At 42.1% G+C, this 17,362-nt stretch overlaps 2 protein-coding genes across 2 annotated transcripts in view; one reads left to right on the top strand and one right to left on the bottom strand.

Moving 5' to 3' along the window:
- The window catches only part of GPR146 (G protein-coupled receptor 146), a 34,770-nt gene extending 18,367 nt beyond the window's left edge, over window positions 1-16,403 (bottom strand). Inside the window, exon 1 of the mRNA XM_063315204.1 lies at window positions 15,969-16,403. The gene's annotated coding sequence lies outside the window, so the exon portion shown is untranslated. The remainder of the gene's footprint in view (window positions 1-15,968) is intronic.
- Window positions 1-17,362, top strand: part of C14H7orf50 (chromosome 14 C7orf50 homolog) — a 94,412-nt gene that overhangs the window by 58,850 nt on the left and 18,200 nt on the right. The gene's annotated exons all lie outside the window — the stretch shown is intronic.

Below are 17,362 nucleotides of genomic sequence, written 5' to 3'. Positions count from 1 at the left end.
TTCATGCAGTCTCGACGACATTCCTTCCTGCCCTTGCAATCACCTGCCACTTCCCCCCCGCTACAGTGAGATGATGCTGATGCTGATGATATATTAAACTTGCATGCCACCCAACTCTCAATGACTCAACGAGAACTTTTTACATGGGCCTTCATATTTTTTTTGCCCCTCAACTTTTGCACTCCTTGGTGCAATTAAGTGTAGCACTAACAGCTGTAGAGGCAGAAGCGTAAATATTTGAAACAAGTATTTGACACAGTGTTTTGGAGCAACTTCCATCCACCTTTACTTGGAAGTGCGCCCCATTTAAATGAGAGGATTTATTTTCAATTAATGAAACCATTCTAAATGGGAAATGTGGCAAAGTTTACTACTGTTGTGCTGTAGTCCACAGGCAGTGAGTCATAAGTGATCCAAAATGTCTGTTCCTTCATTTAACTTGTGAATTAGCACCTTGTAAGCACTTGCCCAAATCTGCATCTCTGTCCCAGATTTGTTAACTCAATCAGGACAAAGTTATCTATACTGTCTTTCATAATACACTCCTTGCTGTAATTATTGCTTGTTAATACTTTTTCCATATTGTTTCATTGCCTATAATCCATTTTAAATATGAAACAACATATTTTGGGGGTGCAGCCTGTATGCTGACATTACTACAAAGTATTAACAAAACATAGTATTTAACTAGTTTCAAATTCCAAATTTTATTTCATTAGAAAATAAACAATACATTGCCAATATGAACACCCTAGTTATTAGAATTAAAACAGAGTTTCAAATGCCGCTTACTGTAATTAAGGTCTGCATAAAAAGGAATATTTATGCATACATTAAAAGTCTGTTTTTCATTTATATTTATGACACAAAATACAAATAAAGGGGAACTGCAGTGTGGTACTTCTTTAATTTTGCAAGACCCATAGTTATAGTGTGCAAACCAGGATTTTTATTTGACACCAACAGCTGACTTCAGACTAATTTTAATTCTTGGCTTTCATCAGCCACAGTTGTTGTGGAAAGTCAAATTGAAATGAGGAAAAAAAAAAGGCATGTTCTTGGGCTTTTTGTCTGCATGTATATATGCCTGTCTGTCTGTCTGTCTGTCTGTCTATAAAGAGCTGTTTATATATTGTTGGTAGGAAGAGATCCCACCGTATTTAAGATGCGCTGAAACACGGAAACAGGAAATGGTTTTTGTTCTCTTTGAAGCTTTGATGTCCAAACCTCTGTTCAGACATTTGGGGGCAGTGTGATGCAATGGATGGTTTCTAGCTTCCCACATGCCTCAGGTATATCGCTATCTATCACATACTGCTTGCAAGAAAGCCACTTTGACGTTACATGCTGGTTTGGATATTAACATTTTGATCCTGGGTTTAGTGGCAAGTTGCCATGAAGCCTATGTGGTATGACGATGACTTCTTTTTATGCTGAACTGTTTTTAATTATTGTGTCTTTGACTTCCACAAGGAACAGTTTTGGTTAATTGATCTTAAGAGGTATATAACATTTGTCAAATCAAAAAATGACTTAGCATCTTGTGCATTTAAAATAGCAACATACATAAAGGTGATGAAACCCTGCTGATTCTTAAAAGGCTGGTTATATGGAATAAGCCAACATTCATCTGATGTCTTTCATTTAGGTTAGAGTACAAATTCTGTACCTGCCAGCCAGCATAGAAAAAGAGAGTTGCATTCTCAACGTATCCGCATAGCTAGGCCAGGCCTTGAATCCCCTAAAGAGTGGCTGTTTCCCATGTATACTCTTTCTCTATTCCCATGCTTGAAGGTATCTGCAGATGTCCTGTGGCACCTAATTTTAATCAGGTAGATGCTAAAAGCATTGATTTTTCTCTGGCTTCATTGGTCCTGTGAAACCCATGACCCAATTCAGTCAGTAAAAACAGTGCCAATAATGAACAGCAACAATAAACAGAAAAACCATTGGCCATTAAAGCAACAAAACTTTGCTATCTCATATGGGTGAAAAGGTGAATTAAGACCAAGTTATGGTCAATCAGATCCATAGGCTTGGCTGAAGCCAGTTCTTTCTCTAGTCCCAATGTGAAACCAACAGTGGTGTCAGCCTGACTTTTGGGTTGAGGAACTGCATTGTTGGGCATCATAACCAAGTAAGTCCAACTCATTCATCTCCAGGGAGAGACCTTTGAAGGATTCAGAGGAACCCCCATAAGCAAATCTTATTTTGGGGCAACGGTGTCTCAAAATAAGGTAAATCAGGGTTCACATTGTATAAAGAATTAGAAATATTTAATCTTCATTGTTGTTAGTTAACCAAGCCATCAGAAATGATAAACAGAGTAAATAGAAGTACAGGAACTTTCTTCTAAGTGTGGAAGAGATTATGAAATCTTTTTCTGGATTCTATCTCATAACCATGTTTCGGAGACAGACATCAACTTTTTACCAGTTGCATTAATACACTAGAACAGTCAGGGTTGTCCAGGGGAGAGGTCATAAAAGTCAAGATGGCATTGCTGCCTTTTAGGTGTCCTTTGTGAACATCTCTGGGAACTATTTCCATGTTTGTTTGTCTATCGTATTTGTAAAGCCACCCAGCTCCATAATGATTCTATCTCCTAAGGAGTTTGTGCATCGTTTCAGCGAAGCCTTGCATATTACAGCGGCTTTTGAATTACCCAGCTCTGCTTCTTGCTCTGATTTACCTTGTTTTGAAAGAGCGCTGTGATTGTGATCTTAATTAATCACCATTAATATGCCCAACCCTGTGACTTTGTATAACTGGGAAGCATCTTGACTCTCAGCAGGGCACCCTCAAAGCGATGCCAGACTCCGAAGAGTAAAGTTTGATTTATCTATAAGAGGTTGGCTTTGCACACCCACCATCCTTTTTCATATTAAATTAACCCAAGAGGTTTCCACAATAATGTATTATTGTTCGCTGTATTCCATATCCATTGGATAGGAAAAGTAAATACAGGATCTAAAACCACCAGCAGCGGTATTGTTTTACAGCCACAGGTAAAACATAAATTCTGGTAATAGTTAACAAATGTTGTCGTGAACCACGAAGTCCCTTACAGTAATACATCCATTTTTTCCCCCAGTAGAATTAAACATTGGCTTGGCTCCTGGTTGCATTATCTCTCATAGGTAATGCCATCAGTATTATTTATTCTCTATGTTAATAATCCCCCTATGTTCATTTTTAGCAGAAGTATTCTTATAAATCTGCTGTATTAAAGCTGCTCATATCAACTTCCACTCTTTTTTTTTCTGTTCCTCTCTCTTAACATGCCATGCACACACATACACAATTATACAACGATAACAGGATCCTATTGTTTTTTAAAATTCTATTATAAAGAGGGACGCGGTGGCGCTGCGGGTTAAACTGCTGAGCTGCCGATTGGAAGGTTGGCGGTTCGAAACCGCGCGGCGGGGTGAGCTCCCGTTGCTCGTCCCAGCTCCTGCTCACCTAGCAGTTCGAAAACATGCAAATGTGAGTAGATCAATAGGTACCGCTTTGGCGGGAAGGTAACGGCGTTCCGAGTCGTCATGCTGGCCACATGACCCGGAAGTGTCTATGACAACGCCGGCTCCAAGGCTTAGAAACGGAGATGAGCACCGCCCCCTAGAGTCGGATTCGACTGGACTTTACGTCGAGGGAAACCTTTACCTTTATTATATAGAACCATACCTTTGTTTTCCTTATACAAGCATTTGCTGCCCCTGAATAACCCTAGTACCACAATTTGAAATGCATCTGGATTATTTCTGATATATTCTCAGTATTTCCTATACACTCCTGTAGTTGGTAGTTACATCTTGGGGTTTTCTTTCTGCAGTATTTCCCTAGAAATGCAAATATGTGTTTTTGAACATATGTGTATATATTCAAATATATACATAGAAATATAGATATGCAAGGATGTGATGTTTGGAATGGATTTGTATATATTTTGGTATATATATTGTATATTTTGTATTGGGGTGTGTGTGTATAAATAAAATCAGTATATAGTCACATATGTGAGATGGATGATTATATAAATCAAATAAATAAATAAATGGTGATTTCAGACAGAATCATGTTGCCCTCTGATTGAGAATGTACTCTGAAGCAAAATAACGTTACTAGATGTTTAATTAATAGTAAGAGATTTAACTTTTATGTACTTTTATGTCTGTGCTGGAGAAGGTCAGAAGCCACTTGTCTGATTTGCTTTTCTGTTTATTCCTGCACCATTTTAGTTTTTCTTGTTTCTACTTTAGACTTGTAGTCTATCTGTCCTATATTCTGCATTCTGTGTTTTAATTATATCTTGAAAAATTAATAAAAGCTTTAATTTAAAAAAAGAGAATCTACTCTAAAGCAACGTAACTAAGAATTTTGAACAGGGCTTCAAAAAGAAAAAAGAATTGATTAATTTAAGTTTGTTGCTTTTATTTAATTTTTTGCGTGTGTAGACAGTGAGGAATGGAAGGTGTCTTGTGGTCCATCAGTTGGGACAGACCATCTCTGGTTATTGGAATCGTTGCGAAATGTACTAGGGTCCTGAAATGTTTGTGTGGTTCAGGGCAAATGTAAGCATCTCTGTGAAACGTTGCAACTGTATAGCTTGATTTAGTAATGCCATAATTGTGAAGAGAGCCCAAATTCACCCCCTTGCTCTATCTATTTAAAACTGAAGGGGGGTGCGGGATTCTGATTTCTTTATTGTTTCTAAACACGTTGAGGAACACAAGATTGAAGCCAAACCTGTAACGTTCAGTCCAGCGTCATCTTAGCAGCATTCAGACGTTCCTCCCAAGGCCACAAGTGGACCTCAAGGATGCTTCCAATTTGATGTACAAAATACATTTCATGCAGTAAGGAACTGTATAATTTAGAAGTGCTTTGAAGTCAAAATGGCATTTTTCCCAGCTAGGGTGCCAGCGCCAGTAGTCATTCACTGTGTTGGGTAAGTTGGCTTTTCATAACCCATTCCATAGCCTGGAAAAGTTGGTACTTAATGACCAGACCAATAGAGTTCAAGCGAAGGGATGATATAACAAGTCCTTTGTTGAAAACAGAGAAGCATTCACAAATTTGCCTCCTCTATTTGCAACAGTAGAAAATTGCCACTGTTTTCATTCTACTGGCACATTGAATCCTTTCTTGATAAATGCAAGTCTTGGCATTGGGGCAGGACTCAATGATGATCTTTGTGCAGTGTTGAATTGTCCATATTTCAATTGACATATTTTTCTATGCACAGTAAAACTAAATGCATTTATGTTTGCAGTTGAGTACAGTAAATTGTGCGTGTGTGTTTTTTCCAATATTAGCTGTGCAGATGGTCCTAAAGTTCTGTTTGCTTTCAATTGTTTGTACACATTAATCATGGGAAACAATATTGGAATGGAAATCATGGAAATGTGAAACTCATTGGGCTTCTTGGACAAACGTGTTATGAGCTAAAGCTTTTAAAAAACTTTTTGTTCTTTTTAATTGACAGATTTGAATTCTTCCTAATGCTAGGAATAATACCAATATTACAGTTGGTATGTAATACGTTAAAATTCTTGGCCTATTTTTTTTTATCTCAAGTAAATGAGTAAAATGCTATTTTCATCCCTTCGCATGAGAATCCTATGAGAGGGACGGGATTGAATATTGTGACTTTTCTGAGATGATTCAGCAAGCTTCGGGGCTAAGCAGAAATGTGAAATATTTGCTGATACAGTCAGTCCCTCACAGAGGCTCTCAGGAAAACAGTAACTTTGGTTTTTCAGTATTTTTTAAAGGGATGGCCGTATTTCTGAAACAATTCATGTCCAGAGAAAATGATTATTTCAAGTCCCAAGCCATTTGGATCTTTCTAACCCCAAAGAAGGACTTCAGATTGGACCTGGACATGGAGTGAGAGCCAGTATAACCAGCATAAGGATCATGCTGCCAGTTCTGATCACCTCTATCCAAGTTAACTTCTGAAGTATTCTCAGAGGCAGCTCTGTTGAGGCTGGGCAGTGGCTGCCGGACTTGCGATTGTTCACTGGCAATGTTGCTCCCCTGCAGATTTGTCACCCTAAAGGCCATTCCTGTTCATTTCACTTCAGCAGGGCATGGTATTCTGGGAAACTCCCATGCAGCTATCTTTATAAAAGTCCCAGGATGCCCCAAATGGAAAGCTCTGTTTTTAATAGTTTTGGCAGACACGCATGCTGGGGAAGTCACGGCCATGTTTTAAGGCCTCTCAATCCGAGGATGGGAAATGTTGTGGCTGCTCTAACCGGCCACAAAAATCTCCCAGCTGGAGGACCAGAGAGGTGCCAGTCCTGTGAGCACATCTGTCTTCTGGATTGTCATAGGATTTGCTGGATTTTGGCTCCCTGCAGCAGCATACAATGAAGAAAGGGATCTTTCGTTCTGCCGAGGACTCCTCTTGCATTTGGAGCCACTAAAGAGGCAAGTGTGCCATCAGCAGGAAATTCCCACAACAGCATTGCTTGATTTACATTTGCTCTGTGTGAATTTAATACTTACTTGCTCATGCAAGCAGACTACTGAAACGACAGGATTGGTTTACTAGGGAAAAAACGAGATAATAGTTTTAGAATACCTTGGGTATGAGAAAAGATGTTTAGAGTTAATTTACACTCATGATGAGAGGTATTTAAGTAGCCTGGCTTGTGTTGACAACTTGTTTTTTTGCATAAATTAAAGCTAATAATATCTTAAAGGCATTTGTTCCCATTTTACATTTGCATTTGTATCTTACTCTAAGGTACAAACAAGAGTATGTGGTTATTAAAGAATGATTTGCTAAATCCTCAGTGTGTTGATCCATTGGGAGTCTTTCTCAACCCACACCAGCGTCTTTGACGGGTTCATCTTCAGCTTTTAGGAAATGATTTCCCACGTAGCAACGCCATCGTAGTGAAAATGATCCAAGTGAAAACGAAAATTATTTTGTGGGCTGCCCAAGGTATCACCAGAGTCTTGAAAAAATGTTAAGCTATTGGGAAGAGGCAATCTGTTCGATACAGGAATGTCATTAAAGATAGAGAAAAGATGCATCAAAAGTATTTCCTGGGTAAGAAGTCCATCACAGAAAGAAGGTTCTTTTAAAACCAGGACTGATTGAATGTGTAGAAGATACCTATACATTTAAAATGGCAGTTTGAAAATATGAAATGGAAATTGATCATAATGCCAGAAATAGTTTAAATGCAGTGCCAAACTGGGTTCAGAAGTTATGTGAAGAAGCGGTCAATGAATCTTGGGTTTATACAGATCTTCATCCGATCTCATGTAGTTCCTTTCCTTGCTATTCTCTGCCTCCTTTCCCAGTCTCAGAGCTTAGCTCTGCACAAGAAGAAACTCACATTTTCTACGCTGGACAAAACGGCAGATCATGCTTCGCTTCAGAGAAGGAGTCATGGAGAACATCTACCTATGTGGTTGCTAAGAGTCAACAATGACTTGATGGTGCATAGTCAGTCTTCGAATCAGCAAAGGAAAGGCAGTTAGAAATTACTTCTCGGCATCAGTTGCGTTTCTTTTCTTCTGAGGCATCAGGAACGAAAGGTAGAAACATGATGGAGCTTTGCTTGATCCACATCAACAAACTAACATACCGGAAATCAATCATATCTCCACCACAAAGGGACATTTATTTCCTAAAGCGAGCTTGGAACTCTTATGATCCTGTAACTTGTGGGGCTTGTCTTTCCTGAATTTGTTTTGTTGTTCGTTCTGAACAGGAAATAAGTACAACTGAAGAATGCATAAAATGAGCTGGAAACAAGAGCTCGGGCAGCCCAAACAAGTTACATAAAAGAAAAATGCCCAGAAGAGGTTGTAGCAGGGTCATATCACAGCACGGGGTTTGAAGTTTTCTGGTTCTGAAGTGATTCTTTTAAGTTAAGCACCCTTCAATAGAAATTGGAATATAAATAATTTATTTTTTATTTTTTATTTAATTAAATGGATGTCACCGCCCATCTCCCCCAATGGGGGACTCTGGGCGGTTTACAATAAAATGATACTAAAAAGAAATCCACCTAATTTACCGTTAAAATATAAATGGAGAGTGAATATTTAAGTAGTAAATAACTTAGGACGTGGGTAAGTGTGAGAAATGTGTTGCTGGTGTGCGTGTGTTTCACAGCAGGTGCCCTCCTAGGACAAGAGTCTCTCTCTCAAGGTGGGGCTGACCATCTCGACTTTGGGGAAGCCCTGACATGAACATGTCAAAAAGGCTTCTTTTTTCAGTCACTTGTGAGACCATTTTATTGGCTTTCTCCTTCATTTTCAACTTTTTACATTCTGTTTTTGCTTTTAAAAGTTGCGCACGGCTTCCAGTGCTCACCAAAGCACCCCGCTTATTTATTTTTACAAATCTAATAAGGCAGTGAATAAAATAAAGCTTGCAGCCCTTGGTTCTGATTGATTTCGGCCGCCTTCGTTTAGTGTATTGATTCATTCTTACAAGTCCATGTTTGCTCAGCATAATGCTCATTAGGATTCCTGAAGGTAATCTGCTGCTGTACCTGGGACTGGATTCTAGCATTGTAGGAAAGAATGATTTGTCCTGATTTGCCTGGATGGAAGAACTTTCTTCCACGCCTTCCAGAGCTGATCTGGGCGACCTTTGTTTGTGCAGCCATCTCACTGAGGGTCCCAGCGAAGCGTTGTCCGCACATGAACCCACGCGTGCAGACGGCTTTCAGAGCAGCTGTCTGGGCCTTGCCGAGGACACAGCTGCAAATGCTCCACTTTGCTCACGCGAACGAATGGTAAAATGCTTCTTTTCAATGCTTTGTGCGGCCATTTTATGTACCCAGATGTAAGTTAGCTCTTCAAGGGGAACTATTAAATATAGCTTGGCCTGTATCAGGGCGAGAAAGCTGTGGATTTCATTCCCCCTTGGACAGCACAGGCCAATTATTCCCCTGTCCTTATTCTTCACCGATTACTTGAATATTCTTTTATTTCTAAATACTGACAGAATACTTCCTTTCCAGCAGAACGTGCTGTTTCCGACCTGAACCTACATTTTTCCTATTAGGAAGCATTCACAGAAGAAAATGTTGCATTTTGAAAGTCCAGTTACCTTATTAGGTTAGTGAGAATCCTATTTGCTCAGTAAGATGCATCCAACCCACATACGTGTGGTATTTACCAAGCTGTCTGTCTGTTCGTGTGCGCACGCATGCAGTTCCTGAAATGAAAATACATTGGGCTTTTCCTTAAGTGCACGCACTGTAGGTGCAGGGGGGAGGTATGAAGATTCCAGCTTCTGCGCCAATGCTGAGGCAGTGCTGCTAGACAGCTAGCTCACAGCTGTTTAACGTATGCCCCTTGGCTGAACTTATTTATGCCCTGAGACCTGAGATCTAGCTGCTCACCATGCTAAGAGAAGTTTGTGGGATGGAATACATGTCATCACCAGCCGTCAGGAGACGCACTATAAATGTGCGGCTTTGGTACGGGAAAGCCAGAGAGGAACTTGTGCCCACGTGTGGATGTGCATGAAACCGTCCAAGAAGCTAATTCAGGGCACCACATATTGTGTTCCTGGGGTTAGTGGTTTCCTGTGGAATAATTATTCCATGATTTGGAGTGCCTGTCTGATTGTAAGCTTGACTTTTATTTGCAAAAGCCATGTGGAGCTCTAAAACGGTCCCCTTCAGAATATTTATATGCTTGGGTAGCATGATTCCTTTTTATGCAACACTGTAGTTGCATCTTTGAGGGCTGATGGTGCGCCATGTTGACTTTGGTTGCAGTGGAAGTCATGTTATAGAAGAAATGGCTCAACAGTAAACTCCCCACAGAGAAATAGCTGGAGCCACCTCACGTGTAACGTTTTTTGTTTGGCAAAGGAGCTTGATTTACAGGTTGCACTAAACTGTGGTTCCCTCTAATCACAGTTTGTTGAACAAGACACAATGGCTGGATTCCGTAAACCAAAAACCAAGCATATCATGGCTTAGTCCAATGGGCGAATCCAGTTTTTAAGTTGTAAATAAAAGCTGTTCTTGACTTTTGCATCCAAAAGAAGAGCTCCTTTAAGTCAGAAGTCTGTGTGTATCTGTGTGTGGCGTATACTTAATGTTCTCTTAGTGTTTTCAGAGCCGTCAACCACTGTGAATATTTTGGGGCTCCACAGAATACTCAGAGTGACTTAAAGTGAGGTTTTTGTCTTGTAGAGGTGCTTTCATCCAAATAGCTACTTCAGGCATTCTGAGGATTTTCCTTGCTTGCACAATATGCAATCATCATCATCATCATCATCATCTTGATTATTCTTTACTGTATGGTTGCTGTGCAATCCCGTCCCTATATAGAGTCATGCTCAGAGTTTTCTAGCTCAATGGCCCAAAGATCTAGCCATTCAGCTCTTTCTCAAGAACTACAGTATCGCATCCTTCTTGACAACCTCTTCTGAGCCGCCAGTCAAAATTGGTGTGGCAAAATGGAATCGAGGGGCGTGAGTACCAAAAGAAGAACAATTAAAAAAAAAAAGTCCAGGCATGCATTTCCGTGTGTGTGTGTGTGTGTGTGTGTAATAATGTTTACCGTTCTTTGGAGGCTTAATCTGTTAGCATAGAGGACAGGTCTGGCTCTTTCCCTGAAAAACATGACCGACTTAGTCTGAGAAAAGTATTATTCAAGGTTCTGTTTGTACAACATCTTCCTTCCTGCTTTGTGTACCCTCCAGAGTCAATCACACGATGGGAAATAGAGTTTGGCAATTCTGCAGGCTGTATCCGTGTACACGTCCCTCTTGCATAACTGAGCATGTTCCGGCTCATGGAAGGGTTTCTCTGGGTCCAAACCTGGTCTCTGTTTCTGAATCTTTCACCACAGAAAGATGTTCAGTTCTGGCATTGGCTGATCTCTGGCTCCATGTGGTAGTATTTATCTAGTACTACGGCAGCACAGGTGATCTTACCTGGTTGGGTAATCATCATAATGTCTGCCAGCAGACAACTAAGCTTGGAGAGCCCCAGGGACTCTGTCCTAGACCGGCATCATACCATAGTTCAGATGGAAAAGTGGTTCCTTGGAGTCACTTAGCAAGTTCATGGCCAAGATGAGATTTAACCCAGGAGTTTTTAGTTTACAGGTGCATTCTTAGCGTCTGCTAGCTACATTTGAATGAGTATTCAGTGCTATTTAAAACTGAAAGGAGGAGTATTTGGGATACTAGTGGTCATCTGCTGCATTTTCAGGAAGGCTTTGCTGAAATGTGTCTGTGGCTGGTGGGACTCCAGAGCTGAGAACCATAAACATTTCTCAAAAAAATGGAATCCGTGTGCGAGACTACAGAACAGGAGAGGGCGTTTACGTTCACTCAAGCAAAGCTTCCCCAGCTCATGCAGTTGGGCCCAGCAACTCCATTGGCCATGATGATTGAAGATGATGGGAGTTGTACTCCAGTGCATTGTGCTAGAGAAAGTTTCCAATTAGTCTCTGGCATTGGTTCATCTACATCTGTTTGATCAATTGAGTAGGAAACATATTTTGTAGCATAGGTTTGAAATGCAGCTGACAGGTTTCAGTTTAATTTTTTAATCTTAAATCACAGTAGATGTTTGATTTTCGGGTCTGCAACCCAGAAGTTCAGAAAAAAACACCTGTTGTGGTGGAAAGCAGATGCACTTTTAATGTGCTGTTACTGTAAATTAAGCAGCTACTTGTGTTTGTGAGACTCATGGGTATCAGAGAGATCAGAAGAACTGAACAAAAGAACTTGATTCTCCAAGAAAGGATCCTTCCTCCCCAGGAAGCAGGTTCACTTTAATTTCAGAAACTCAAAAAGCTGAAATCCCACCACTTGCTCTGTAGCAAGCAGTGATCTAACACTTCTTGATTTTAAATCAGATGCCTTCGTGACCCAAAGCCCATAACTCCGTCTAGAGCTAGGCCCTTGTGTTTTCGCCGTTTGTGAGAACAGTGCCCCTTCTTGACAAGCGTGCTACAGCAGGTTGAAAGAGAAGATAGCCACCATTCTTAAAAAGTAAAAAACTTATAAAGAGTGGAAGCAAAAGCGTGATCTTCAAGAGAAAACTTAGCACTGTCCTCTTGAAATAACTCAGCTTGTCCGAATCACTAATGTTCACAAAGTATAGACCTGCACGCATGGGCTATTTCGCCACCACTGACTCCTGCTGTCTGCATCTGTACTGAAATTTGTGGGAACCTCAGTAACATTCATGTGTGAAGCAGCTTTCGGACACCATGACAGCTTATGCAATTTCAGTGCAAATGGGTATGTAGCTATTGCAGTTCAAATCAAGCATTTCTTGGTAGCCAATAGAGCTTATTTCTGTAACTCCAACCTTCATTGCCTTGTCGATATATTTCCATGAAGACTCATCTTTAAATGCTTCCAGAATCCCCTGGGTAACACTGCTTTTTAAGGGTCTTTGATACAAACTAGAGTTTTAACAGCCCTCTTTAGTCATTAAACATTGGCCAAATCTCTTGGGCAGGACACAGTATTTTCCAAAATATTTAGAGACTGCCCCACTGTTGCCAGGCACTCCCAGCCCACCACTGTCTGGGAAATTAAAGGAGAGAAAACACCACCATTCGAGGCTTACAACTTAATTTTTCCTAGGTGGGAATAGCATGTGTGTCTGCTGTGACTAGAAAATGGAACATAGAAGTATCCTTCAACCAAGCTTTTTCTTCTGATCTAGAACATATTCAGGGCTACTTTGGCAGAATATCTAAATAATTGAGTAAAACCACACTTTCTTCTACTCTGTGTCCTTTTCAGAGAGTCAGTCTAAACCACATTTATACAAATAAGTTCCATTGATTGCAAAGGATGTGTTTCTAGTGAAGCCTGGGACCACAGCCTTGGAGAAATGTGTAGTCAGCCAGAGGACCTTCCCGTTTTTCCCCTAAAAATTGTTTTAAAATGTCAGTACTTGTTGGGAGTCAGAATGAGTGAAATTATAACATCAAGGGAGATGCAGAAATTGTGCTGTACTGAAGGATAATGAATGGCTGACGGTATTCACTGTTATTGTTGAATCAAGCTGCAGATCCAGAATAATGATTTAGAACCTTGTGGTCAGCACTAGGCTAAATGGAGAATTTCATCCTTGGATGAAAAGAAATGTGGATTAGCTAATGTTACTTGACAGCAGTTGGCAAATGCTCCCTTGTTGTTTTGTGAACACCAGAGGCATATCACCTAAAACGTGAAAGTCTGGTGCCAACACAAACCCAGGGGAGTCTTTGTGCAGCAGGAGAACATTGAAGATCTGGCAATATGTCAGCCTGAATGACTGGACAAAGTATGTGGCAGGGGGAGAGCCCAAAGCTGGCTGGATGTTCAAGATCAAGGAAGCAAGCTTCTATCCAGGCAGGCTTTGGCCCATCTAGCTTAGTCCTGTCCACACAGACCAGCAGAAGTCCAGGAAGAGTCATTCCCTCAACCCCATCTAAAGATGCTGAGAAGAACCTAGTTCCTTTTGCACGGACAGTAATTGTCCTATCAATGAGCTACCTAAAAATTAGCTAGAGAAGAGAATCACACAACCTCTAAAGGTTGGAAAACCTTACAGATCTTCTGTCCAGTCTACTACCACAGCATCCCTGACAGACCATCACCCAAGGCATCTTTCTATTATTAAACATTTCCTACCATTTGAGATTTTTCCCAATATCTAACCAAAATCTAGGTAAAGGTAAAGGTTTCCCTTGACATTAAGTCCAGTCGCGTCCGACTCTAGGGGGCAGTGCTCATCTCCGTTTCAAAGCCAAAGAGCCGGCGTTTGTCCATAGACACTTCCGTGGTCATGTGGCCGGCATGACTAAGCCGAATGCCATTACCTGCCTGCAGAAGCAGTACCTATTTATTTATGCATATTTGCATGTTTTCGAACTGCTAGGTTGGCAGGAGCTGGGACTAGCCACGGGAGCTCACCCCGTCACGCGGATTCGAACCGCCAACCTTCCGATCGGCAAGCTCAGCAGCTCAGAGGTTTAACCCGCAGCGCCACCCCGTCCCTTAACCAAAATCTACTTTCTTGTAATTAAAACCCATTGTTTCTTGACCTGTCTTCTGGAACAAAACATCATAGCAATTCCTAAATCCTCAAAAAGATAAAGGTTGAAGGGAAGAAACAGTTCATGAGAAATCAAGAATGTTTCTGATACTGACTAAATTTATAATGTGATCGTGCCATAGAATTTGATTGGGCAGTTTTTTAGAATTATTCTCGAACTCATACAAGGAATTCAAGGAAAGCTGCCATCACTTCCAAGAGGTGCTTCCCATGGACCTGATAATGAGTAGCAGAATCAAGTCATGATAGAAGGCAAAACACACATTCTGTCCTTTGTACCCATCGGTGATGTACATTCACACATGCAGGTCAGCATAATAGTTACCCTACAAATTTTAGACCAGTCCAAAAGATGGAAGCCAACTGGTGGCTTTGTCCCAATGCTCTGATGTAGTTCTGAGTTCTGGTCTGTTCACACACATGGAGAAATTTTGCTCCTGAGGCTGGGTGAACAACCTTCAGACTTTCTAGGCCCAAATTAACCTGGATTCACAGTTATGAATGTCCTGAACAATCCAAATATTTTTATATTGTTTTATGGGACCTCCTTGCCAGGGGTGATTTTTATTTTTGTCCTCCAGGAGAGGTCTGTTGAATACTTGGTTAGTGTGCGATGCCAGAGTGCTCATTCTTCAGCTCCTTCCCCACCTCTTGAGCAAATGATGGATGACTTTTCCTCCAGCACCACTGCTTAGACATGCTTGTGCACAAATGCTAAGGCCCCAAGCAGTGCCCACTCAACCATTTCACACCCAGCAGCTGCTGCTGTGTATTCTGAACTATTTATAAGATGGCTCAAATAAAGATGCTTTGCTGGCTCTGCTAAACCAAAGGAACAAGCAACTGCTTGGCATTTATATCTGTTCAAGAGAGGCTGTTGTAGGGATAGGGAATGTAGTGAGTGTGATGTAGTGTCTTCAGCAAAACAGTAACATGTCTTGTCAAAACAGGTGGTCATATAACAACCCAAAGGAAAGGGTGTTACGTGCATGACCCTGTTTCAGAGCTGGAAAGTATTTGAATTCTGCAAACGAGTCAGCATTTTTTTTTGCAAATGAGAATTGCAAACGAGTCAGAATTTTTGCAAGTGAATTTTTGCAAAGTGAATTCTGCAAATGAGTCAGATCAGGGGTCCGCCAGGTTTCCAGTCCCGCAAAAAATCAGGGTGGCTGGCGTCAGAACTTCCTGCCCCAGTCGCTTTTCCTGCGCATTCCCAAAATTTGCCCTCCAGCCCAATTTGCCTTTCCTCCCTCTGCTTTAAGTACGGCCAGGTTTGTCCACAAAACTTCAGTAGCACCTGAAAAAAGTATCGGCAGTCAGAGGGATGCTGAAAGGTCTTAGACATCTTTGCATTGACGGCTTGCGTATAGGATGCTGAGCTTCCTTGCTGCAATAAAATTATTCAGCTAGATTTCACACAGGGTGGTCTGTACAGCAAGGACTGCGTGAATTATTCTACCATGAAAACGCAAGAGGCTCTGCGAAATGCATCAAATAAGCACGTGCTCCATCATTATAGCAACCTTCATAAATGCAATTCTTTCACTGTACAGCCGCCACGACATTCCCCAATGGAAACGCACAGGGGGCTTCCTGGCACCCGACACCCAAGAGTTATGTAACGGCCGAGCCCCCGTCAATAACTCAAGTTCAACGAAAACTGGGCAAAAAGGAAGAGATCAGTTCCCGGGGGGTGGGGTGGGGGTGTTCTGCACATACTTCCCGATGACAGATCTCTTGGCCAAATCCTCCGTAAAAATCTGCTTTGTTTACACGGTTAGCTTTTAAAGAGTGAGGAAAGAAGAAGGCGCATGGAAAGCATTTTCAGATAACAAATCAAGGTGTCAGGCTTTTTGGTTTCAGGCTTTTTGACCCAAAGGCTAAAACTAGGAAGAGACTTACCAGAAACAGACACTGAACTCAGACACCAGCTGGTTTTCTTGCCCTGCTTTGGGCTGGATCACCTCCTCCAGCGCATTTTTGCAGCCATTTTAGCATTCACCGCACCAGCAACTGTGAATTCTATCCAGGCAAGGCGCATTGGGCTCAGTGAAATTCCGCATTTCCCTTCCTTCATCTCTTCAATAGTGAGGTGTTTTTTTTTCCTTCCCTCCCCCAGCTCTAAACTGGTGCTCCCCCCCCCCCTGCTTTGCTCGCTTCCAAGCAGTAAGATCAGGCCAGAGTCCTCTTGGGCAGGTTCCTCGTCCGAAACGATCCTTTCATTGCTTTCCAAACGAGAAGGAAGGGGGTTTGCTGGACGGAAGCTTAGAAAGACCATCCGTTTACCAGTCCTTTAGACCGAAAAGAAAATGGGAAAAAGAAAAAAGGGGGGGGGGACCTTTGGAGCATACGCAAGCACATAGTTTATCGGAGTTTAACTTTTCACGGAGAGGAGAAAGTGGGCAGGAAAGGGAATGCTAAAGTGGTGAATGGTCCTCCCCCGCCCGGGCCCCTTGCCAGCTGTTTTTATTGATTTCAGTTGCTGGAGGCTGGGTCAGCTCTCTGAAGAAACACTGGCTTTCATTAAAGAAACTCAATGCCACTCGGTCACGCTGCCGAGCTCGCTTGGCAGTCGGCCTCCTCTCTGTGGTCCCCCTTCTCTTTCCTGGCGTCGGTGGCGTTCTTCTTCCCTTCTCCCTCTAAGGGCCTGAAAAACGTCCTCCTCCCTCTGCCTTGGCTGGTTTTCTAAGACCTGAAGCCTTCTCAGCTTCACCCCCCACCCAGCCCGAGAAGCACAGCGGTCTGCAAAAGTTAGAAGCAGTGCGCTCCTGGTAGCCCCCCGCTTGGGCTCAGGGTAGCAGACCACAAAAAAATGGCGAAGGCGGGAGCAGCGTCAAGACTCAGGCCAAGCACGTCGTCGTGCCCGGCCTCCCTGTTCAAGCCCGGATGCTTGAATCCGAGAGCCGTGTGCTGGATGAAGCAGGAGGGGTTGGGTTTGAATTCACTCAAAGGGGTGGACAAGGCACGTCGCCACCTCTCCAGGGGTAGTAGAAGGGGGGCTTCTGCAGATGTCCAGATGGCCAACACTGCTGTACCTCAAAATTGCATAACTGTTATGTAGTACGGTGTCTCTCAGCCTTGGCAACTTCAAGTGTGGGAGGTGTGGACTTCAACTCCCAGAATTCCCCAGCCAGCGTGGGGAAGAACCACTGTGTACAAGAACTGCAGTTGTGTTGGGAATGTTCTGGCCTGAATCCTCTACCATTGCCTCAGTGGTCAATCTAAAGTAAAGGACTCGCCAACCACTGTACAGATGTTTGTTCTCACAAGTATGGGTTGTGTGTAAATGGCCTGTG

Source organism: Candoia aspera, chromosome 14 (genome assembly GCF_035149785.1).
Source record: "Candoia aspera isolate rCanAsp1 chromosome 14, rCanAsp1.hap2, whole genome shotgun sequence".
In the NCBI taxonomy this organism is placed as follows: Eukaryota; Metazoa; Chordata; class Lepidosauria; order Squamata; family Boidae; genus Candoia; species Candoia aspera.
Note: the sequence above shows the minus strand (reverse complement) of the source record. Positions and strands in the feature narration are given on the sequence as shown.